The following is a 25,703-nucleotide window of genomic DNA, read 5'->3' on the forward strand; positions in this document are numbered from 1 at the left end:
TGGGAGGTGGCCTTCTCCTGCTGTGAGAGTCACTCAGCCACTATTACCACACCCAGGCATCCCCACAATTTGAGGACAGTCAGGTGTGCACACCCCACTCCACTGCCCTTTCTGTGAAGCTGAGTTCCAGTTATGGCCACTGCAGACAAGTGACGGCAGGCATCCTTCCAGTCATATTTGCAGAAGACTTTCCAGAGCAGGATGTCTTGAAGCTGGGAGACTGAGAATCGGCAGGAAGGTGACTTACACCACAAGCTGGCGACGACTAAGGGCCCAAGTGCACTATGCTTTTGGCATGGAGTTACAACAAAGGGGGGATCTGGTTAGCAGATTACCCCTTTGGAGAAGGAATCACCTGCATCATTTTATATACTAATACAAATCAAAAAAGCCAGGGCTTTGCACACTTGCCAGATGGCAATTCCTCAAACAGGGCTGACGCAAAGGAGGGAGAAGTGCAATATAAGGGTGAAGTCCATAGAGTATCTTGGTCACAACTTGTGGGGTGTATACCAGGAAAGGGTTGGTAAAGAAGATTTCATAAATCCCAAGGATCGACAGGAGGTGCTGTCATTCTTGGGGTTAGTGGAATATTATTCTAGGTTTGTGAGCTATTTTCCTGACATGTGCAAAAACATCAGAGATTTAAGTAAGAAGGGTGTGGAGTTTAATTGGATAGAGTTGTGTGAGGCTGAGTTTGAAATCAAAGGGGCTTTTTCTTCAGTACCGGCATTACCTCATTTTGATATGTGCTGCGACATCCTGGATAATGCCTGAAGCTGACAGGTCTCCAAGCTGTGCTCTTATAAAGGGGGGATGGTTTAGACAGAGTGGTGGCATTTGCCTTCGAGAGTTTTAAGAGGAGCTGAACTGCGATACTCAGTTATTGATAAGGAAGCCCTCAGTGTAATGTGGGCAATAAACAGAGTCAAAGTATTTCTTTGGGACGTCAATTCCACTTTTAACTATTCACAAAACTTTGGTGGGAGATTTCACGACTCGTGGTCTGGAGGGGATATCTCAGATAATCAGGAAGTGGGTCACCTCATTACATGGATATGATTTTTCGGTCCAACATGTGGCGTGTAAGGAGAATGTAATAATAGATGTATTATCCCGAGCAAGGCGATAGGGGGTTATGATGAGGTGGAGGAGATGGAAGAACATGTAACAAGTATATGTTGTATGTTGGGAAGTGGTCAACAAGAGTGGGTCGAGGCACTGGAATAGGATGTGGAGATAAGGGATGTTGTCAGCAGGGTGGAGTCAGGTAGCGACAAGCAAGTGGATTGTTCAAGACCTAAGCAGTTCAGTAAAGTAAATGATGAATTGAGCATCAAGGATGGTTTCCCCTGCAAGAGATATAGAGTAGTACTTCCTTTGGGTTTAAGAAAAAAGTACTGGAAGTAAGTAATGAAGGATGTCTAGGCATAACCAAGGTTAAAGGTTGGCTTTGGTGTGACTATTGGTGGCCTGGAATGGATTTGGAAGTTGTAATAATGGCCAATGTATGCAGTGTGTTCCGTGCTGCTGATAAGATCCAGCCATTAAAGCTGCTGGAATTTACCAGCTTACCTTGGGAGTTTGTGGTGTTGGATATACTAGGTCCACTTGACAGTGACAGGGGGTGCAAGAAGTATATTGTGGTTCTTACGAAGCTCTACTCAAAATGAGTGGGGACCTATGTGGTGAGAGAGACTCCTTGAAGATGTGGGTCTTGAGTTCTATTCTGAATTGTAGGAGCGTGGAGGTGAGTCTGATGCTGACGGGGAGGAGGTTCCATAGTCTTGGGGCATAGGCAGAGAAGGCTTGTTTTCTGGTTCTTCCCATAATCAGTATCGCACCAAAACATAAGTACAGTCAAAGAGGAGATAGGACGCAGAGAAGTAAGCTATGGGTGTGGGGTGTGGTGTGAGGAAGAGTGAGAGAAATTGATGTGATGTTTCCTAAAGGGATCACACTAGTGAGGGGGGTACTGCGGACATCAGGGATTTATCTAGTAAAGGCTTTTGGAATGAAGGTGAACCACTCTCCTTTGCCCAACTCCAGCAATGCCACCCTGTCCCAAACATTAGGGACATAGGGTTCTAGGATTGAAGTTGTAGCCCTCCATTTACAAGGACATCGGAGAGGAGAGAGAGGACTTGGCTAAGGTCAAGAGACGCGTCAATCTATAGACTGACATTTCCAGAGACACCTGAAGGCGAGCATGCAGGCTGGCTTATCAGATCGCCCATGTCACTTTTACAGTCCTAAACTTCATTTTACTTCAAGCTATGAAATTGAAGTGAACCAGGACTACAATTCACAGAATGCAATTGGTGGTAAGACAAAAGCCAAGGTCCAAGTCATGAACCTCAGTGATATGGTGGCTTTCCTTAGATTCCACGCTTTGTAGCCACAATGAAGCCACAACGGGGCCATCTTTATCTTGTCTGGAGCGGCTGCCTGCTCCCACGCCACCTGTATATATCAGAATTTACCTTTTAAAAGTGCGGAAATTGCTGAAATTGTAATATTGTGATAGAGTTTTTGAATCTATTCTTACATGTGATTTTTGTTTAGGGTGTAGGTTTCTGGTTTTAATGTGATGTCATTGTTTATATAGAGTTCATTGTTTGTTATTCTGTGACTTTGTTACTTTTGTATGGCACTCTGACACACCTTTGGTGCTTTATTTGCGCTCGAATAAAAGTAAACAAGTGTCCCATCCAGTAACCTTACAGGGCGGGTAACTCGGGGCCAGATGAATCAGACCAGGACTATGCTCCTTCACTTTACGCACACGTCACCCATTTTCTCTCTGAACGTGCTCTGTTATTATAAAAACAACACGGAAATTAATAATTTGCCAGCCAGGTTCATTTTTCGGTTAACCTCCATGGATTACACATTGACCTCCATAGGATTTTCGCCGGCCGGTGGTGACCCGTGCTTCTTTGACGGTAAAGGCCCTCTTTCGGTACTGGGCTCCACCAGTACCTCTTAACAGTCGCCAGTGCGTCTCCTCCCGCTTGCTTGACCTCATTCCGGAAGCCTGCCACTTGGCGGAGAGTGAGGGGGCAGACGAAGGCCTGCGCGGGACACTGGTGGACGTGTCACATCCGGCACGGGATGTGGTGACAGTCGCAGCGCTTCAGGGCTCCTGCGATCTCCTGGCCGGGTGACGGTGTGAGGAGGCCGGCTGTGGCAGCAGGTACGTGTCCCAACTGTGCGCTTGTGAATTGTGACACCATGGGAAGGTCCCCAGAGAGTTAGCTGCCTGCGAGAGAGGGTTCAAACAACACGTGCCCTCCCTTAGATTTTAGGGCAGGTACATTCGAAGAACAGGTTATGAAGAAAGCCATATTCGAGAAACCACTTTTGTGTTGTTATAAGTCACATGAAGAGTCCTTACTTTGGCGATTTAAGGTCGCTCTTTAGTGTCTCGATTGTGAGGAGTGAGATTTGTGTGGCCAGTGGAACGCACAGCAGAGGCCAGCCGTCGTAGTGTGTGTCAGTGTGGAAGTTTGGGGGGCAGCAATGTAGTGTACAACAGAGGCATTGTCATTAAGTGTGTAGAGAAGAGTGCTGCAGGGGAAGAAGTATACAGCAGAGGGCGGCAGGAAGGCGCGGGGTCGAGGGCCTCATGTCTACGGCCAGTGGTAGCTTACTCTATAACGTTGTGGGTGTGAGATTTGCAAAAAGTGCATCGAGTCGGGAACTGACACATTTTTATTAACCATGAAGTGAAAAATAACTATATCCTACATCAATTGGGGTGCCTCCATTCCTACCAGTATTTTGCTATACATTGGATCTCTGACATTGTGATTCAGGTTGAACCAGTTTGAGGGAAATTCAAAACATTCAAATTTCAAACTGTTCCCCCTATTTATGGCTAAACATGTTCGTGGGGCCAAAGCAGACAAAGTGGGTGGGGTCTTCTTCCCCCCTCAAAGCAGGGCGGGATCCCACCGGGCGGGGCGGGATCCCACCCCTTCCACCACACAACCCTGTTTTATTCCGTTCCAAACTCGAGCACCTGCTCCAGATGGAAGTGGAAACAAAATGCTTTTCCTGTATGTCGCGCAGGGGTGTTGCTGGAAAAGACCGGGCGTTACGCTGATGTCGGAACTGTTGGGACTGGGGGCTAGCTAGCCTTTTGGTTGTAGCTCCTGAGATTCTATCCGGGGCTACAACCTAAAGATCAGGGGCTATAGCCTCCTCAGCCCCCCCCCCCTAGCAACGCCTCTGATGTCGCGATAGCAGGTATTCTGTCACTGGGCCGTTTATTCTGGCAAGCATACACACGCGGTATCATTTGTAGCAGGAGGTCGTTACTGGTGATAAAAAGAGGACATTCTTTTTTCATATTGCCTGCGCCCGATTATTCGAGCAAGGCTGCCCACCAATATGAGAAGTAGTATTTGTCTATTTCTGAGCAGCCGCAGGACGGAGAAGAGGAAGGTGGTTATAAGCGAAGTTTGGGATGGTATAATGCTTGTGCTGCTGCATTTTAAAGGGGCGAGCCGTGAGCATTTACATGTCACTACTGAAGTGGTTCCATAACCACCAGACATGATCCCCTCCTTTCCTACTCTACGCAGGATTCAGACTGGGCCTTTCCAAGCCCCTTCCACACTGTAGTGTCATTGAATTCACTTATCCGCAACCCCCATTTTGGCCGCTAAGGGAAATAAGACTGAGTGATATGAAGTCATTTGCCTGGTAGATACTTTGGTCAAGTGGGTAAGGTGAGATTTGAACCCACGTCTATTTCTTTGACATTTTACAATTTAGTTGTCTTTCAAAAGCTATCTTTTATATTTTACAATGTAAGCATGAGACTATAAGACCTTATTACAAGTTTCGTGGTGTGGGAGGGAAAAGTGCCGGTAATTCCGTGACCGTCACTTTTACTGTACTACAAAACTACATGTTTGCCGGTTGGGTTCACTGATTTACCGCCAGCCAAGCGCTGGAGGTAAATCAGGCCTCTACCAGCACAAAACTGCCGGTATTATTGGCACCGGGAATGCCAGTGCCTGTAATATCGGCAATCCTCTCCTTGGAGTCTTACGGGACTCCATATAATGTGGATTTACCGCCCTTTCCGTCACCTAAAATATCCTGGAAATTTCTGAGATGTCAGGCGGTGGAAACAGTAGGTCGGTTTGTCGGTATCTGCCAGAATTACCGGCGGGATACCAGCAAACTTATAATGACGCCATATATCTCATCTGTCCCATCTTAAGTCGTGCACCGCATATAATATACAGTTGTCTTTCGAAAGCTATGTTTTTCATTTTACAATTTAAGCACGAGACTATATCTCATCACGTCCCATCTTTAGTCATGCACCAGCATATAATGATGCATAGTTGTCTTTCGAAAACGACCTTCTATTCATTAAAGTTACATTAAAAGCATTAAACCACATGGTAAATAAACCTACCAACATATACAAATTCATAATACAAAGTTTTAGCCAAAGCATTTATCCTGCAGTCTGAAAGGGAAATAGAACACATTAGACATTGTGGCCGTAATTCATGTAATTATCTGTGCATTAAATAGGGTACTTGCATGCAAAAATGCGCACAAATCTACCTTTGTCGATTCATGGAATCGAATGTGCAGTGCTTTTTTTGGAGTTGCATGGAGTATGCGCTGGCTTGGCATGTCGTGCGAGCTGGTGAGGGCCTTGTGTGATTCTCCAAGCAGAGCCTGGGCGTGGCTTGTGCAGAGGGCTGGGAAAGGGGCGGAACACTACAAATGGGGAAGATCCTGCGAAAAAGTGGGTGCTCTGATGGACAGCCTGCAGGCAGTCCCTCGCACGCCCACAATTGCCCGGCACGAGATGTATTCATGAATTTGATTGTGCAATGTTTCAGCTGGGAAATGGCCACGTAAGTCCTTCATACGAAGGGAGGCGTGAATACACTTGCACGTAAGATTTGAGGCGTACAAGGTGGGGTTGTATGTCAGATTTCGGGGTACTTGTACTCAATCGGGGTTCCGATGTAACTTGGGGGTGTGGGAACGTTGTACTGGGGTTGGCACGCAGATTTCCTGCTTTATGAATTACTATACACATGTTGTCAGGGTGCCGGATAGGGTTACGGGTGACCCCGCGCAGGGTTTCCGAGTCACAGGCCTACTTACGGGGAACCCCCCACACACTGTTTGAAGGGTGCGTGTATTCTGCGCATAGGTAGCTGTTCTGGCTGTTTATGCTTTGTGTGTGGGCGTGTCTGGCCGTTCTGGGCCCGCCTTGCGAATACGGTTACTTTGTGCTGTAGGTTCCATGAATATGCAGGGTGCACATTTTTCTCTCTGCGCGCAGGCTCACACAGTGGGACTCATTACAATAGTGGCGGCCACGGTATGAACGGTGCCAGTAAGGCACCAGCACCATCCATACCAGGCTGCCGCATTACGAGTTCTGCTCGCGGGTTCCTGACAGCCCGCCAGGTCTTACCTGGCAGGCTGTGCAGCACCCACGAGCAGAACTCGTGATTGCACCGGCACCGTTATCAGCGGTGCTAGTGCATCCATGCTCCCCAGCCCCATTGTGCCCTTTGGGGCAGAAAGGGCACAATGGGGACCGGGAGCCCAGAATTACCGCTTCCCGCTAACGGGCATTTACCAGCCCCTTCATCTCTTAATGGTCCGGTTATTGCCCGATCATGGGAGGCGGTGCCGGTAGCGAGCATGGCAGTAGTCGTGCCTGCCATAAAGGCATGTCTACCGCCATGCTCGTGATGAGGCCCAGTGTCCTTCTCGGCGCGTGGCCCTTGCGGTATTTCTGTTCACATTTCCATGGATCGGGCTCTGTGTCTTCAAAATTATTACAAAACAATCCAGGAAATATTGGTTTAAAATTCAAAGTGCATCATTCCCCAAATACACTTTCAAATACAAGGAAGGGCAACACCTTTGTGTGTAATTTTAAATCATTAAGATGCACTGCCTTACGGTAACTCGTCGAGAAGTTTACAAACATGTTGGAATAAAAAACATACTTCTAAACATGATTAGTGATTGATTTGTGTAGTGTGTTCAGGGGTATGCTTACGGGAGGATATACCTCAATATGTGCGACCCTGATGGTAACATTGTGCAGTGCAATGAACACCAACTACAGAGATGTGTGTGGTCTCTATATCACAAGGTAAAATCTTGGTATGGCCAAATTTACATATCTTAGTCCAAAAGCAATACAATGATTACCCTTATGTCACATGATTATATTGCCTATTAATGGCATGTACAGCCTGTTTTTCAGGAGAAAGTATTTTGACACTGTACACCTGCATGGTCAATTGCAATCTACCAGATACAATTCCTCATGTTGAAACTCAAAAGTAGTGGGTCTAAGGGGTCTAAGGAGCGATGAACTACTGACAGGGCCATATCTTAGCTAATGGTGAAAATTAAATATTCCCCAAACAGCAATGTGGGCCAGCGACAGACCTTTGATTGCTTAGCCACAGAGTAGTTAGTAATCTGCATCTGAAGTAACCAATTAGTCAGAGCATTCATGATAGTCAGTGTTGACAAACTGCTGTCCACTGCCGCTATTTAACTTAACTCCTTCTTTAAGACTCATATCGCAAACACATGCAGAAGCAGAGCTTCTCTGGTGTCCCACGCCGGATCGGGGATGCTCTGCCCACATTGGTATTTTGGCTCATGTCATGTTGCTGTCTTGTGCTTTATTATTATTAAACTGATGAAATCTGTTTCTGGAATTGCAATGTTGTAAATTGTTCTAAAATGTCTAAAAAATAATATTAAGAAAATATGTGCCTGACAACCAAAGACACAAATAAAAAAATAAAATAACGTATTATTATTATTATTATTATTATTATTATTATTATTATTATTATTATTATTATTATTATTATTATTATTATCGTATGTATTGAGCAGGGTCCGAGCTTCGAGAAGCAACTGAGCTACAATGTTGCATTTTAAATGTTCCCATTATACATGCAGAAGTGCAAGGAGCAGATTGCATAGCGATGTGGGCCTGGGTGCCAGGACAGGCAGAGTATCTAATCTGACATGGGACAGCCTGAAGAGCTACAGAAAGGAGACTAAATTCCAACACGGTTTTCATTAAATGGTACCATGTAAAGCCCAGGCTTTTCATTCAAGTAAACTTTGCATTCTGGTACTTGTAGTCTTGCTTTTCCCATAAGAATAACTCACAAATATTCAAAGAAAAAGTGATTTTGGCTTATAAGTAAAGATTAGCCACTTTGCAGCTACTTTTCCACCACTACCCAGTCCAGATTCTCTGGAAAGTCAGCAGGGCTGGATATGTCACACACACAGCTTTCGAAAACTTGATATCTCTTTAAACCTCTCCGGGTTATAGGTCAAAGGATTGAATCAAAAGGATCGAAATGCAATAGGGTAGAATCAAAAGGAACGAAAACAAAAAGGTCGAATTTATTTATTTTTAAAAAAAAATTTTTTGGTGTAAAAACCACTTTTTTTTCCTATACGGAAACCCACAAAAAAAAATACATTAAAAAAAGGCATTCAACCCTTTTGTTTTCGGTCCTATTGACTCGAACCTTTGACTGGACCCGACCTCTCCGTATTGCATTATCATAACACTAGATGATGTCGTTGTTAGAAACAGGCATTTATCTTGTTATTGAACATTTTGTGATACAAATGTGAAGTTCAATAATATAAAACAGTGTTTTCATTTTTTTTGTGAACTTTTGCAATAAATGACTTTTGTTCTGCATCTTAAACAACCTATGGATGATGTAGGGATGACATTTTGCAATGGACGCGGCCCATCACACAGGCCCCTTGTAATGCTATGACAATTTGTCACGATAGTGCTACTAAGGCCAGAGAGCAAAGCAAGCCCATTTAATTTGAAAGAAAAAGAGATTCAGCCTTCAACAAGGGGGCACGGGCTACGGTGGGGCCCCAGTCTGCCTGGTGGCAATGGGTGTGATGTCATGCTCTCAGTCATGTGGCATGTCACACTGAAATTCAGTAACATGCCACATGACTGTCACATGACTGTCGACAGTACCAACCCGCACATTTCCAAACCCAGAGATGCGACCGATATGGATAGTCTGACAAGACAGGAACGGAAGGGTGTCCCTCCTGGCAACCCCCCCCCCGCACCCCCACCCACCGGCCCCCCACTGCCCCACCCCCTGTAAGTGACAGTGACACACCTGGGTACAGCATACGGATTTCTTTAGTTACTGTGTGAGACGGTGTGCGGCCCAGCGATGAATTGCAAAACAGTCTAGCAGTGAGGTGTGGCCAATACGGGTTCTTTGATAGGGTCAGGGTGTGCAGTGTGGATGCTGCAATGGTGTGGGCAGGCAGACACCAGCAGCCATAGGGTGGGCGCTAGTGGCAGTGTGTTCAGCAGAGTTGACAGTAACAGCGTCGTGAGACGGTGGTGTGCGCCCAGCTTTCTAGCGTGCAGTTCAGAGCTATGAGTGTGTGTGGCAGAAAAGGTTATCGTGCACAGCAGGCGCCAGCAATGCTGTTAATATGCACCTCTTCTGATTGACCCACAGGGCTGGAGCCCACACAGTCATTTGCGGGACACGACCATGAAAGTCTTGCTTGATGAGGGATTACGGTGTTGCTTCTCAGAGTGATAAAGAGCTTATGCAGTGTTTACCAGTGGCGGCTTGTCAATAACGAGCGGTGGGGTGGTGCCCCACCACCCATTTTGGAGGAGTTGAGAGCATAACAAGCTGCTCGCCTTCAAGACATCAGCAGTTGCGTGAGGGTGAGCAGCCTTCTCTGTGGTACGAACATCAGACTAAGCTGCGTGCACATACACCAGCTTGCGCTGTGTCAATGCACACACACATGCATTCTGCACATGCGCCTTGCGCTTTTGTGGTTGTCCAGCTACACATAAGCATGCAAAAATCACATACCTCTCATTAGCCAGAGTGCTGGCCTGCTATGGGGCAGTGATCGAAGTGAGTTCCACTACTTTTATTTTTTTCTGTTTACCATTCCTCTACTTTTACGACCATATTCACCATTCTATATGGAGGATTTTTCCATTCTCTTCCCTGTGCAAGTGTAAAGTTGTGATAGGATTTTTATACACACTGGGTCGTCCCATAAATTTGTTGTTGCTGGGGGGCCTTAATCGAAACACAGGTAGTTAATATCAAGCAGACAGAAAGCGAGAGTTAGGCTACCCCTCCCCCTTTTGGGCAGACCCAACAGCCTGATCAGGACGGTGTGCAGTTCAAAAACGGATGCTACGCTTTACCTCTAATTTACGTTTGCCATAAAGCCAATTTATTCAAAAACATGTATTGTGAAATACATACAATTGCACAGACATTAAGGACGGATAACCACAACACAAGTGGTATACAAATTATATGCATAACATTTTCATGGCAAGTAGCTGCAGTTTCTAGAACTCCTACAACCAAAGGCCTACATATTTTGCCTAATCGTTATAATGCATGAATGCAAAAAAGAAATTGTAGCAAAACTGGGGTTAGAACGTTAAAGTGCTTGTTTATCAGGACACGTTTTTTACTTATTTATACCCATATGGATATGCATACTCAAACAACCTAACATGTATCTTCCTAGGTAGATCAGTCTTGATCTAATAATTCATTGTATGATAATTTTTCGACCAATATTCACATAGGGTTATGTCTGCCCATATATCCCTGCAGAAAAGTTATATTTCAATCCCCATATCTGAAGGAGGTATTATATAATATATGGTTGACACTGGGGTGTTTCGGCCCTGTATTGAGGATCTGCCCATTCTTGGCAGTCTTCTACACAACTTAGAATTGGGTCTTCATCAGGACATATCATTTGAATTGAAGAGCGCTTTAAAAGTCGTAGGACTACCCCTTCTTCTTTTCTTCTATGGTCTGTGGGGTTACAAAACACAGGACTTATAAGTGGGGTGCTCTGGTGTGGGTTACTATATGCACACATATCCTTCTATCCTCGGCTTCTGACCTGGATTAAGTTCACATATGGGGAAATGTATGCATTTCTTTTCTTAAGGAGTTATTCTTAATTCCATGATGGATCACAATTCATCCATTTGTGGGCTATGGGGGTCTTCGGTCTCACCTACCAAAACAACAATGTTTATTAAATCCTGCCTTCATATATATTTAGGTAACTTCATTTATTGTTTACAAATCCTTTTCTGATTTTCTCTGAATGAAGGCTACTGTCATCATTTACTGACCTTCCCTTCTGGGTAGACCGGTGGTACTTATTAGATGAATGTCATGTATCGACTGGATTTTCCTCTCTTGCAGCAGACCCTTATCAGACGAGAATGAGAAAATGGTGGGGGGGATTTATCTCTGAGAATACTGCTAATCAATAACGTCTTAACGGTCTCATTGTCTGTTGGAACTCATTTTTGTTCCCAATTGCTTATAGATTTATTCTCTTTGAGACCTTTTCTTTTCTTTTCTCTTCATATACCATGTGAGAAGTGTACGTTGACAGACCTGTATAAATGCTTTCATATTGCATATAAATGTATTTATATCTTGCCTAAATCAACTGGCGGACCTCTAAAAAAAGCACTTAGATTTTGTTTAAATTATAATTGTATGTCTTTGTTTAAAGCAATGAATTTTATGTACACACTCACTTTTTGTGAAATAAATAAGTCAGAAATAAAATATGTTTTTCTTTGTGTAAAATGATATTGCTCTATGCTTCTCATGGTGACCTTGGGTTGTTCTAAGTTAGAATAATCAGGATATCCTGTTGGATACCATTTGAATAGCACTTCATACATTTTCAAATTTAGTTTTTACGGCTTTTGAAATCCTTGTTATGTGAATCAATAAGCATTTGGCATCAGTCAACATTTAACATAACCCACTGGGAAAGGGGGTTTGGGAGTGAGTTCCCCAATATACCCACTCCCTGAATAATGCTATGGATACTGCTCGTTTTAGTCGTCCGGATCGGGAAATATTACTGAGCGTCCCGCATTGAGCAAGTGCTTGCGACATACTCTTAGTAACAATACCCCGGATTAGGCAGTTATATATTAGCGCCCTTAGCATATGTGCTAATAAGTTTCAGAGGTGTGTTGGTGCAGGTGCCTGCCACAGCAACTCAGCGTACTAGATGCATATTTAATTACCCGGAATAGCATCTGAAATAAAATACACAGAGACAGAACTTACTCTGGCCAGAAATATTTCAGCGTCCACAATCAACGCCGTCTATACATCACGGTCGATGTTTGAGAAAGTGTGTGCCGGTTTTTCTCCACTGTTTATCACTGGTGTTGGATCTTAGTCCCTTTTCACTGTTCAGCCTTTTTAGATTAATATCTTGTTTTCAGAACGTGGCAGCCATTTGTACCCGGGCTAAGTGTACACACCAAGCTCTGATATTCCCAATGCACTCCCAACGAAACAATGTGGTCCTACTCAATGTCGCACACTGCATTTCAGTCGCAAAATAGAAATGGTACGTCTAAAGGGTCATACTTTTTGTTTATGATTGCCTTTTATCGATGCATTTTTGGATACATTTACTACATATTATTTTATTTTCATCATTCCATACTTGCACTGCAAGGATTACCTAGACAATCCCATGCAATGTAGTAACATGTATATGCCTTCAATCACACATTTCAACATATGCAATTACAATTTTTCATTTTTACATTTTTTTAACAGTCTTTTATTTAGAACTTGCTTAGGACGTGTCTTTTCCCGATTTACATCTACGTGTCACTTTTTTCGCAACATAAGCTGTGGGCATTTTAATTGGACCAATAGGCTACTTACTGGCCACACACAATTAGATACTTAGATATTGCCCTTTGCAATCAAAGAAACTGACCATATGCCACCATGTGTCAGAATGATATCAGATAAACAAAAACCCCAGGAGCTAGATGCCAATGGTGATATTTATGTTAACAACGAAGCCAATCGAATTATATGGAATCCCGTGAACCTCGAAAAAGCTAGAGCTGTAGCTGAGTTAGAGTTGCACCATTTTATAGAATATTGTAATAATGCAATTGAAAGTGACGTCCCGTTACCTATTTAGGACTTCTCTAGATGCACACTGCCAATGAAAAAAAGCAATAAAAAAAGGCAATATAAAAGCATATCTGAACCATAGCATGCCAGACGTGATCATAAGCATGTTTACGATCCCAGAATCCAAGTAGCTAAAAAACAACTGCGCTCGGATATTGCACAAATTCTGGAGGTTAAACACAACAGTCTCTCAGAGACTGAAACTAATAAGAGTATAAAAGCAGTAAAAACTAAATATCGCCTATGGTTGAGAAACCATAGAATAAAATGTGAGACTGAAGCCTGGAAAAAACTAGCGAGTTGCACCAGTTCTGGTGATAAAACAGGAATATGGAGTGTTAATAAGAGGTACAGTAAATATACCTGTAAACAGTATTCCTGAAAATAAATGGAGTGATCAAAATTGAGATCACATTAGGTGCTGTTGAATCGGTAGACCATTGTGAAATTATTACTTATGAGCAATGGACTTGTAAATTGTCGGTAAGTGACATAATTAGAATTATTAAACAACTAAAGAACTTGCAAGTAGCTGGGCCTGATGGCATATGTAACTGCATGATAAATTTGCCACAGGGTGCGTGCATCTCCCCCTGTTTATACAACATTTTCATAGCTCCCATCTTTGCCTTCTTGGAGCAGGATGGGGTCATGTTTTCCAATTACGCAGATGACACTAAATGTATCATCCCTATGACTGGTATTCATTCTAAAGACGAAGATGAACTCAATAGAGTTTATTCTCTGATAGAGAAATGGATGGTCGGTAACAATCTCGCCTAAAATAGAGGAAAAACAGAGTTGATGATTGTTGGTACTCCATCAATGTTGGCAAAGTTGGCCCCTCCTATAGCCGTTTCTCTTTGGGAGATGTTAAACTAACCCCACAGGTGAAAGTTAAATCTTAGGAGTGGTTCTTGATCAACTACTGAATATGAAGGCCCATGTGAGCAGTCTCGTCATTTCGAAGCTGTCTACTATGTCAAGCTGTTAGCGCATCCGAGACCCTTCATATCCCAGGATAATGCCAAAACTATAGCAAGAACTTTTATTGGCGTAAAGATAGATTACTGCAGCAGTATTCTGGTTGGTCTTTGTAAAGCAGACACCAACAGGCTTCAAATTGTTCAAAATGCCACGGTTCGAGTGGTCGTTGGACTATCCCGCCCTGACCATGTCTTAGCGGCCAGACGCTCCCTGCATTGGTTACCCGTGGAAGCGCGAACCCGATTCCGACTGTTGGTCATCACCTTCAAATGTGGATTGGGCCTCATGCCTTTGTATTTGCAAGACCTTATTCTTAATAAGGTTAACAGCAGAACCCTTAGGTCAAATAATCAGAATGATCTGGTTTCTCCCAGATGCAGAACCAATAAGGTAGAAAATGGAGCCTTCTTCTCTGCAGCCCCTAGGACCTGCCATTTGCTCCCCCCTGAGCTACGTGGCATGGTCTCTATGAACCTTTTCTAAAATAAACTGAAAACATGGTTGTTCTCTAAATCTCTCCTGTTGCTTTGACTCTTGATCTTAGATCAGAACTGCATTCCTGACCTTGTCCACCCATCTGCTCTGTTTCTTTCTGTGGTTTGTCTGCGCCCTAATGCCTAAGGGTCCATGGTTGCGCTATATAAATGAAATAAAGTAAAGTAAAGTAAAATTAGGCACACTAAAGACAAGTTGGCTTGGCTATGAGGATGATTTACTCTTATTTGACTACACCCCATAGGGGCTGCAACAAATGCTTGATGCTTTGGGTAATTATGATGTGGTGAATGGACTAAGAATGAATGTCAATACAACCAAAATGATGGTCTTCCCTGTGAAAAAAAGCTATCCCTAAGCAAACTTGGAAGATCGATAATAAAAGGATTGAGATAGTTAAAAATGTCAAATACCTCGTTGTAGTTATAGATGACAGACTTGATTGGAAGGTACACTAGGAGCAAAACAAATATACTTGCATGTTGATTGTACATACCCTAACTCCCTCAGGGCCAGTTGTTTCTCAAAGAAACGTGCTAGGGGTATATCTCTGTCTTCAGCTGGGGCCTACCTCTGGAACAGCCTCCCTGCCACTCTGAAACCTGAGGAGAACCATCTCCGGTTCCGGAAGCACCTCATGACCTTCCTCTTTGCTTCTGCTTTCTCTCCTCCTCTCCCCTGTTGATCTGTTCTGCTATGGCATCGTGCACCTGGTTACCCTCTGATTTTGGCCCCAGGTACTTCCCACCCTGCCACACATCCGCACTGCCTCTTGGCAGCCCTTGAACTTTGGGTCTGTATCTGTAACCATACAGTCCCCCCTTTACCCTGCACTTATCAGACAACCCGGTCTGTGCCTTAAACCTAACACTTGCCAGTTGCTGGTTGTACTACCATTTGTTTTTCATTATTATGCACTGCACTTTCCACTTTCTCTTCTACCCCCTTGCACTTCCCCCTTCCATCTACCCTGCACTTGCGCGTTCTCAAGGTCACTGGGCCTCGTAAGATTGTTGTTTTTGTTCTCCCTTGTTCCCCTCCTTTGCCTTGTCGGGCTCTGAAACACATGTGTATGAGCACGATACAAATAATATATCAATATCAATATTTATTAGCAGACACAGTGGCTGGTCGATTCAAACTGTATTTCAAATGTACCAAGCAAAAATAGTACCATGTATGGCATACGGTGTAGAAGTATGGGGACTGAACCTATTAGTAGAACTAGAAGCAAAAATTCTACGGCTGCTATTTAGGATGCCAAAAATTCTACCAATTGAATATCTGCACCTAGAATTGTCACAGAGGAAAATTGAAGTAGCATGCATGCTCAAATTCATCATGTGCTATGAAAAACTCACTTGTCTTGGTAATGGAACAATATTAGTTGATATGTTTAAAAAATATACTGATATAGATCAAAATGTACTACTTAAAACATTTAGCAATCTATTAAGTGTACATGGATGAGGGTCAACTGGCTTTTAGACACTGTGATAAATGGTATAACACAACCAGAATACAAAAAGTAGATTAAACAGAAACTAAGTTTATATAGCACCGAAACTGATATTGTGAGACTGGCAACAAATGTTACCAGTGGTCCTTTTATCCAATATTTGTTGGATCGTGACTAAATGCCTTGTTATATAACCGCCTTTCCAAATAGCTTTCTTATTCAACAGTACCTTTTAGTGAAATGTAATATTAGTAACATTTTAGAAATAGAAGGTAGAAAAATTGGTATTCCAAGATCAGATCTCCAATGTCGATTGTGTGGCGATTCTGAGATTGAATCCACTAAACATGTTCTAATTTATTGTGAGAGTATGGATGAAATAAGAAAGGACTACCTAAGAGCGTAAGAGCGTATAACAATTAAATGAATTGTGAAGAGATTTCAACCCTATGGAAAAAGTTCATGGAAGGTGATGATATTAATATTATTTATCACATGATTAAATTTTATTTACTATTGAGCTTATGGCCCTTAAATAAGTAGCATCTTGTGCAGTAGATGGGGTGCAGCGTAACTCTTACACCAGGTAATCAAACCAACTCAGGGGAGAAGGCAAAGTCGTTTTACTGTTTTATTATCAATTGTCTAAAACAGGGACTTACAACAGACATCAACGGACGTCGCACAAAATCTCACTTGAAGCATTTCATAAAAAATTACATTTATATAGTAAAGACTTGTCATACTTGACATCATACTACGTGGCAAAAAAGAATAACATATGAGGGGTTGTGATTGGTTTAAAGGGAACATCTACGCATACTTTCTATACGGGATCGGGTTGTGATTGGGTTCTCTACAGTCAGGTGGACAACTTATGCCCACCCCTAGTGCAAGTAATCTTCAACAGTTATTAGAAACACAGCTCATCATTGGCTATCAAACTATAAGGCTCTCTGTTACATAGCCTTTTATAATTGGTTGGCACACTTGTGCCCTTCTGGGACATTCGCTCACTAGCAGCATGTGAGCTGGTACCCCAGGTGTCAGTGGGTGAACTTTGACCATGTATCCACCCAATTAGCCCAACATCTCTCATCGCCCATGCCTTCTGCCATGGAGATTGCCTTTGAACTCGGCCTTGCAAAGTATCCTTACTCCTGGGAATATAAGGCAGACCCTCCAGCTTATAGCGATTTTGCGATACCGCAAAATGCCGCGAAAACGGCCTTTTTGCGCAAAATGCCACAAAAACGTCCGTTTTGTGCAAAAACAGCATCTTTAAAAAAAAACCTTTTTTTTTTTTTACATTTTTTTTAAAGTAATCTGCAAAAATTACTGTTTTAAAAAAAATAATACTCGGGGTGGCAGGTTCTCAACTTTTATTTACACAAGAAATGAAATGCGCTAACACATCTCATCACTTGCGCCCCAAAAAAGTGCAGCCCAATCCACAAGGGACACATGAATGGGCACATTTTATATGTGCGCCCATTCAGATGGCCTTTTTCACCTCCTTGATCAAATAAAGTGGCGTTTCTGTCAATTTAAAAGTGCATCCCTCATTTCCAAGCAAGATGCACTTTTAAATGTGCAGAAATTGTAGGCAACCCTACGCGCACGGGATGTGGGGCTGCCACTGCATGACAGAGGCCCTCATTACAACACTGGCGCTAAACCAAGGTGCTATTAGCACCATGGTTGCTGCCGGTATTATTGTAACGAGTCCACCATGGTGAAATGGTGAAGTACGACCCCATTCCAAGGTTGGCGGGGCGGTACTTCCCCATTTCACCATGGCCCTTCCCCATTCCCATTTTTGCCCCATAGGGCATAATGGGAATGGGGAAGGTGGTAATTACGGTACCGCAAATTGCGGTACCGTAATTAGCACCAAGGTCCCTTTGCGGGTCCATTTCTTAACGGCTGGTAAATCCAGCCGTTAAGGTGGGAACCCGCAAAGGGACCTCGTAATCAGGCGCTAAGGGATTACCGGTACCGGTAATCCCTTAGCGCCAAGGTCGTAATGAGGCCCAGGGTCTTTCCTGACCCTGTCATGCATTTCTTTTAAGGTATGAACCGCTGCTGTCGCTTGCATTTCTGTTCCTCAAACAGGATAAAAATGCATTTTTTGGGTCGCATTTTACAGCGCAGGCCCCTGGAGGGCCTGCCCCTGTGAAAGGCGCTGGGAGCTTGCAGAACACTGTCGGGAGAGCGATTCTATTCAAAGTACTGGCCATTTTGATGACAAAAATCTGTCGAATGTTACAATTTGACCTATTTCGTCCAGTACTATTCAATCGATTTTTCTAAATACTGAACATGTGTTGCGGGGGTGTCACCTGCTCCCCATGTTCAGTATTTTTGGTCTAGGGTGGTCAGTATTTTTGGTCAACGGTGGTTGCAGAAGTGTTTTCCCCTTTTACCTCAAAATTGGAGGTGGGGACAGAAAAAAAAGAAAATAACGAAAAAGGGACCCTGCAGAGTCGGATCCGACCCGCGTTCGAGGGACGGATCTGGCACCGCAAGGTTGCAGGGGAAGCGGCAGCGACCAAGCAGTTAAGTAGGGGAGGGGCTGGGATGGGGTGGTGGTGAAAGGTACATTTTGGGTTGTTTGGCTGAAGTGCAACTCAATTCGCAGCGAAATTGACTACGTTCAATTTTGCTGCAAATAATTACACTTCGGTCAAACAACCCAGAACACCATTCAAGGCAGCTGGCCAGCGCACAATTTGCGCACCAGCTCAAGCCTGTGAAAATGCGCCGGTCACCTTTGAGAATAAGGTGACCTGCTCATTTCCAAAAATGGGTTGTCTAAAAATAGCATATCCTCCTTTCTTTTTTTAAATGCCCCATTATTTGAGGAACTGGGTCAACATCTACATTTAAAGAAAATAAAAAAAATGGTAACACTATGAGAGAGAGGGAGAGTGATGGGTGAGATGTGAAGTGATGGGCAAGAAAGCAGAGGGAGGGCAGTGGGTCAGAGGAGGAAGCACTGCACAAGAGAGCAGAGGAAGCAGTGATGCGGTGGGAGAGAAATCTGAGAGTGAGCAGAGGTACAGAAAGTAGAGGGAGCGTGTGGTCAGTGAGCCAGAAAGCAGAGAGGAAGCGGTTGGCCAGAAAGAGGCAGTGAGCTGCAGATTGGGAAAAAGGATGAGGGAAGAGTGCGATAGCATGAGATTAAGGATGCAAGATGCAGAAGCAGCACAAAAGAATGAAGGACTGTATATTGCGGGAGAAATTGTAGAGTGTAAGGTGTGAGTTGGGAGTATGATTTGGAGTGTGGCAGGGGCTGGGCAGTGCAATTTGTGACTTGACAGTGTGACCTAGCACGTGAGTATTTGTATGACAGAGTGAGAGGTTAAGTATCGTAAGTTGTAATAGAGAGTTGGTGAGATGTGTGTTGGTGAGAGAGGTGTGTGGGTGTTTGGGGGATTGGAGAACATAGAAGGGGAATATTTTCAGCATTACAGTTGATAATGATCAATTTAGGTAATACTATTAAATAGGCATGAACATTAAACCAGAAATGTAGCCAAATCAAACACTGTTCTGCCATGCCAGAGACATCTGGGACTCTTCCTATTAAATTAATACAAAAGATACATAATAATGATACCCTGGCTCTCTTGTAGCCTTGCACTGTGCATATTTCCTGCAATGTGGCAATCTTACACCCTCCAGTTAATACAAAATGTCCCACAAAAATGCTGCAATAAATAAAGATTTGTGCCGCAAAATTTGCCATTTCATGCCGCAAAATTTGCCATTTCATGCCGCAAAATCCTGGAAGGTCTGATAAGGGAGTGTGAGCACACGCTATCTTAGGTCTAGAGATTCATGCCCATCTTCTATTGCTATCCATATCCCACGTGGTAGGAGACCGCAATTCGGTTCATTTTCTATCATTTAATTGTATTAAATGAATATACATGCCACTCATGGCGTTCTTTCTTTGCACCTTAACAGGGGATGACTCTGCCTCTCATGTTCACTGTTCTTCGAGGATAGATAACCAGTTCTTGGCTGCTTCAGACTTTGACACCAGGGCAGACAGCCTTTCTTTGTCCTTCCTCGATTCCAGCTGGTTTCTTGCTGCAACACAGCTTTCAGTCATCTTCTCCATGGGCTTGCGCATACTAAAACTGTGACACCGAAGTCCAGATTCTATATAATGGCGGCATCGCCTGCAGTCTATTCACTACGCATAGCTAGCTTCTATGATTACTTAGTCTACTTGCGTTGCTGCATCTGTACAGATATTAAACGGCTTGCATTTTCTGCAGCGCTTTTCACACGTGCGATCTTCACTTCACATATGACTGTTTACTCGATTCTTTATTTCGTCATAAGATTCCATAAGGTCTATGCATCTTCTTCTTCAGCCACTCCTCTCAGTGAGTCACGCTCATCTATTGTGACATCACCAACTCCTCTTTCTTTCATCTTCATATTCCTTCGGGGACCTCTTCCAAGAGATTGTCATCTCTACGGGGATACATCATGTAGAGTTTTCTTTGTGGATACCTTTTCTCAAAGACTCTTCGCTGAATAGGCACAACTACTGGTGTCATGCATGGCACGATTTCTGGTTTACAGCATATAGGTAGGAGGGGGGCGGGACTTCCTGCAGATGCATTTGGCTGCTCCTCTACACTATGTATTGACATTTCTGGTGAACTGACACAGGGGCTTTTATATTGATGTTTTTATGTTGATGATTTTATTCACCCCGATTTGAAATATGTAGTAATCTTATGAAATTGTCAGATTTTTTTTAAAATATATTGTATATATGTACAACACTGTTTTTGCTGAATGTATATTATAAATTGCCCTTTTATAGGCGGCCCCACTACTTTGTCTGTGGCCCCCTCTATGCTCCTCCCCTAAATTTGATTCCTGGAGACACCACTGCACATGCACCCCTAATGCCACCATCATGCACCTTTCTCCCTTTTGTACCTCTCCATCTGTTCACTCTGTTTTGTGCCCTTTCCACTCTCACTATTCTTTTTCTGTTTTCTCTTCCCTTTTCTATTTTTCTTTCCCTAACAGACCACCATCTGTTTTACCCCAGGCAAGCCTCGGTTTCATAATAGTACTATGGTGGGGATGGGTGCAGTATAAATGCTTGTAACATAAGATAACATACATAACATATGCTGTCAATGGTATTACATATATATTACGGGATGAGGGAGATATCATGCAGTTGTACTAATAGGTAACATTTACACAGCCCATGATGTAAGCATTGCATAGAGAAGGGGGAGGGGAGGAGGGATGGATAAAGTGAAGTTGAACCTTGAGTCCTATGTAATATTGTCAAATTCCCCACCTTCAGAAGTGCACCTAAATGTCTGTGTCCTGGTGACCTCTATGTCTCCCTAACTCCGGCCAGCATCAGACTCACCCCCAAGCACCTAAAATTCGGAAAAGAACTCAAGACCCACCTCTTCACGGAGTCTCTCCTCCTCAACACCTAGGCATTCAAGTCGCCCCTCGCGCCACCTGACTTGCTAGACGCCGCCTACCCCTCTACTCCCCACCACCCTGTACAGCCCCTCCTCTGTGCCCCTGTGTATCCTACCACCCGCTGTGTACCTGTTCTGCTGTTACCTCTGAAATGTGCTCCGTCATGCATCTGTACTGTTGTATACCTCTGTAAAGCGCTCCGTTGTCTATCCGTGTTGTTGTATACCTTTGTAAAGAAAAAAGTGGGGTTCTCTCATCCATATTTCCCTGCCCTTTTGCCCTCCTCCCCCTCACATTTGACCATCTTTCTTTTATTTGTTCCTGCTTTTTTCTCTTTCCCGCTTTTACATTACCCTTTCTTGACTCCTTTCTAATAATATATGCATCAGGGAATTTGTTTTTAAAACTGCCATTAGTGTTTCTTAGTTTGGCCACAATCCCTGTGCGCAGCACCTTCGAGAAGATGCTCTTTGAGGTCAGTCCGTTGATTTGAAGTCTAAAAGGAGAGCTTTTTTTTCTTTTTTCTTTTTACAGATTTTTATTAATAGAAATTCGGTATACAAGGCAAGTGATACAACCATCATGTGTAAAAAATGTCTCTCTTGTACATGTCTTGCCCTGTTTTTGTTTTGTCTTGCTGTTCGTAAAAGGAGAGCTTTGAAGAGGGCAGGATGATGCGTCCAGAACCAGTTCCCATGGATTTGTGGGCACAGGCGGGGAAGCAGCAGCGGTGGGTACTGAAAGTATGAGTTGCAAAGTGCGAAACTTTGTTTAGGAGGACACCAGAGTAGAGAGGATGGTTCCAGGAGGGGCAGGCATCAGCAGTGCCAATGTCTGCGGAGTACAAGAGCAGAGATGGTGATTTGGTTTCCGCCAGGAAAGAGGACCTGCGGGTGCCAGCCAGAGGGCGGGTGGGAGGAGGTCCGGGGGGAAAAGAAATGGGTGGGGTTAAGCTTTAGTGGAGAGAGGTAGATCGTCTCTGCTTTAGAGGACATCTGCATGCGGAACCTAAGTTGCATCCAGTGGTGGATTCGCCAAGACAGAAACACAGGTGTAACGTTCAGAGTAAAGGCGCAACAAATCTGAGTGTCTGCAGCAAAGGTGTTAGGAGAAGTCACAGAAAGAGAGAACCCGACCCCCCTCTCCCCTCCCCCCAGGGTGAGAGGGGCGCGGTTGGAGGCGTAATAGTTCCATGGTACAGAGAAAGAACAGTCAGACTAGTAGGAAGTGTGGCAGGTACATGCAAGTGGAATGATGCAGGCCTGTGGCGGCGATGGGAAAGCAGCGGAACGCCATTTCCTGGCGCCAAACCTGACACACAGGAGCATCTTCTGGGGGCAATGAAGAGTATGGAATGACAACATTAAACTAGCACACCTGGAAGTTAGTTATTAACTGGGGCTTCCTGGAACTATCTTGGGAATGCCCACACGGGCATAGCAATGTTTATACTGACAGACCAGCTCACTGATGTATTTGAGAGCCCATGGTGGATTCAAGAAGCACTGTTGCATGTTTGCACATTTAGCATGTATTCATTTCCAGCACCCTTGATTATAGTAATCCGGCATTTTGGTGCTAGGAGCACCCTTGCAAATACATACTAGCAGCTACCTGTATTTTTGTATTTGTATTTATTTTTATTTATATAGCGCCTTACACCAAAGCGCTGACATCATAACAACCGCACGGAATACCCACACACCCACAGTCCACCACCCACTAACCTAGCCACACCCTGCAATACCACCTCACAGAACATACCAGACACGACCATCACTCACACCTCCACAAGCAAACATCACACACCTCACATCAAATGTGCCCTCCTCAATGTCCGATCACTCCCAGCTCATGCCTCTGATATCCATGACATTATAACCAGTAATAACATTGACCTGTTAGCCATCACCGAAACATGGTTACATGAAGCATCAGGCCCTGCCGTTACACTTGCGCTACCACCGGGCTTCTCCATACTCAGACAAGATAGGCCAGATCGAATAGGAGGCGGAGTAGCCCTCATCTACAAAGAGAACCTACAGCTCCGACCTATCAGTCACCCCTCGACCAACAACTCTGACCTCTTATCGGCCAAACTCACATTGTCACCCAACAGCACCATCAACATTCACCTACTATACCGCCCCCCAGGCAATTCCCCAGACTCCCAGGACAACATCTTGCACATCCTTAGCAACAATATCAAAAGCTCCACCAAAACCATTCTACTAGGGGACCTCAACCTAGGATTCAATGATCCCAAGGACAAATCTGCAGCCACTCTCACCAAGGAACTCAATGACCTGGGCTTCATCCAAAAAGTAGAAAGTCCTACTCACATCAAAGGCCGCATACTTGACTGGATCGCAGACCATAACTGCCTCTCCTCTATCACCTCCAACTCCTCACTGCCTTGGACTGACCACAACTGCATAGAGTTCTCTATTCCTATCACCAAACACCTTAAGACTCTGACCCCTGCCAGCTCTGCACAAGTCAGAAGCTCAAAAAAACTCACAGAGGAGAACCTACGCCCATACCTCAATACCCCAGTGTTAGCCCCCCCATTCGCTAGCGACCCCAATATCCTAGCAGACATATACAAAGATGTCCTCACCAAAGCTATCGATGAAATAGCACCACTTGAATGGAAAAAAGAAAAGAAATCCTTACACTCCAACTCCTGGTTTACTGAAGAACTGCACTCAATGCGATCCCACAAAAGAGCAGCACTAAAAAACTGGCAATCTGACCCCTGCACCAATACCAAAAACATATTCAATTTAATCTCCCACCAATACAAGAGAGCTATCTCCAATGCCAAAGCCAACGCCTTCAACACTCGTATCGCCAATGCCAAGTCACACTCCAAAGAGATTTTCGCAATCTTTAATGAGCTCATCTCCCCCCCTAATACTCCAGATGAAATAATCAAAGATGAAGCGTGGTGTACCAGCATTCAAGCTGCCATGCTTCACAAAATTGACCTTCTCCAAAAGAAAATCAAAGACCACTGCAAAGCACTTCCTCACCAGACAGGAACCAAACCGACCAACACCCCACCCACTTCCTCCAAGCCCACCATACCTGACTTCTCCTTCAGAGATGTCACTGAAACAGAAGTTATTAACCTTCTAATAAACCTCAAACCCTCCCCATGCAAAGGCGACATTTGCCCACCTAAACTAGTCAAAGACTGCGCAGACTGCCTTGCGCCGCTCCTCACGGCATTTATCAATGCGTCCTTTAAAACAGGCATCATCCCAGCCAACCTCAAAGAGGCTTGGGTCCGGCCTCTCCTAAAAAAACCGACTCTTGACCCCTCACAACCCAACAACTATAGACCAATAACCACTGTGCCATTCTTGCTGAAATTACTGGACAAAGCCGCACACTGCCAAATCCAACACTTTCTGGAAACCCACTCCATCCTCGGGACGAGGCAATCGGGCTTCCGGAAAGGACATGGCACAGAAACAGCCCTGGTAGATCTGAAGAGCCAGATCACCCAAATCATTGACAAAGGCAAGCCGGCTCTTCTGCTTCTTCTAGATCTCTCAGCCGCGTTTGATCTGGTTGATCACAAGATTCTCACCTCCCACCTCACGCACTCAGCCAACTTCTCCAAAGAAGCAGCCGCCTGGATCACTTCCTTCCTCGAAGGCAGGGCCATGAAAGTCTTCTCGGACATCGCTAACGCCACACCCACGACAATCCACTGCGGGGTCCCTCAAGGTTCCTGCACTGCACCCACACTCTATAACTTGTTCACCAAGCCCCTCTTTGACAAACTTGACACATACGGCATCACCTACACGAACTACGCGGACGACACACAAGTACTTCTACCCCTCTCAGGCTCATACAATGAAGACGCAAAGGCACTCCACACTATCTACTCCATCATCAAGGCATGGATGGCAATTAATGGCCTCTGCCTCAATGGTGACAAGACCGAAATCTTGATACTAGGTCAACAGAACACCTTAGACAAACTGGACAAACTGTACACTAACTTCTCAATTGACAACTCCATCATCCCCGTGTCTACAGCCGTCAAGACACTGGGAGTATACCTTGACTCTTCGCTATCTATGACTAGACAAGTCAGCGCTATCACTTCCGCATCCGCACACACCACCAAACTTATAAACGCCATCAAGCCCTACCTCTCTAAACCTAACTGCCTCTCCATAGCGAGG

The 25,703-nt window shown here is 44.3% G+C and overlaps 1 protein-coding gene across 2 annotated transcripts in view; it reads left to right on the forward strand.

Annotated features, from left to right (window-relative positions):
* The first annotated feature begins 2,932 nt into the window (after positions 1-2,932).
* Positions 2,933-25,703, forward strand: part of SHC2 (SHC adaptor protein 2) — a 708,489-nt gene continuing 685,718 nt past the window's right edge. Inside the window, exon 1 of one of the 2 annotated variants that reach the window (XM_069648025.1) lies at positions 2,933-3,196. The gene's annotated coding sequence lies outside the window, so the exon portion shown is untranslated. The remainder of the gene's footprint in view (positions 3,197-25,703) is intronic. The other variant, XM_069648031.1, reaches the window with a different exon arrangement.

This window comes from Ambystoma mexicanum, chromosome 1p (genome assembly GCF_040938575.1).
Source record: "Ambystoma mexicanum isolate Mex_15411 chromosome 1p, UKY_AmexF1_1, whole genome shotgun sequence".
In the NCBI taxonomy this organism is placed as follows: Eukaryota; Metazoa; Chordata; class Amphibia; order Caudata; family Ambystomatidae; genus Ambystoma; species Ambystoma mexicanum.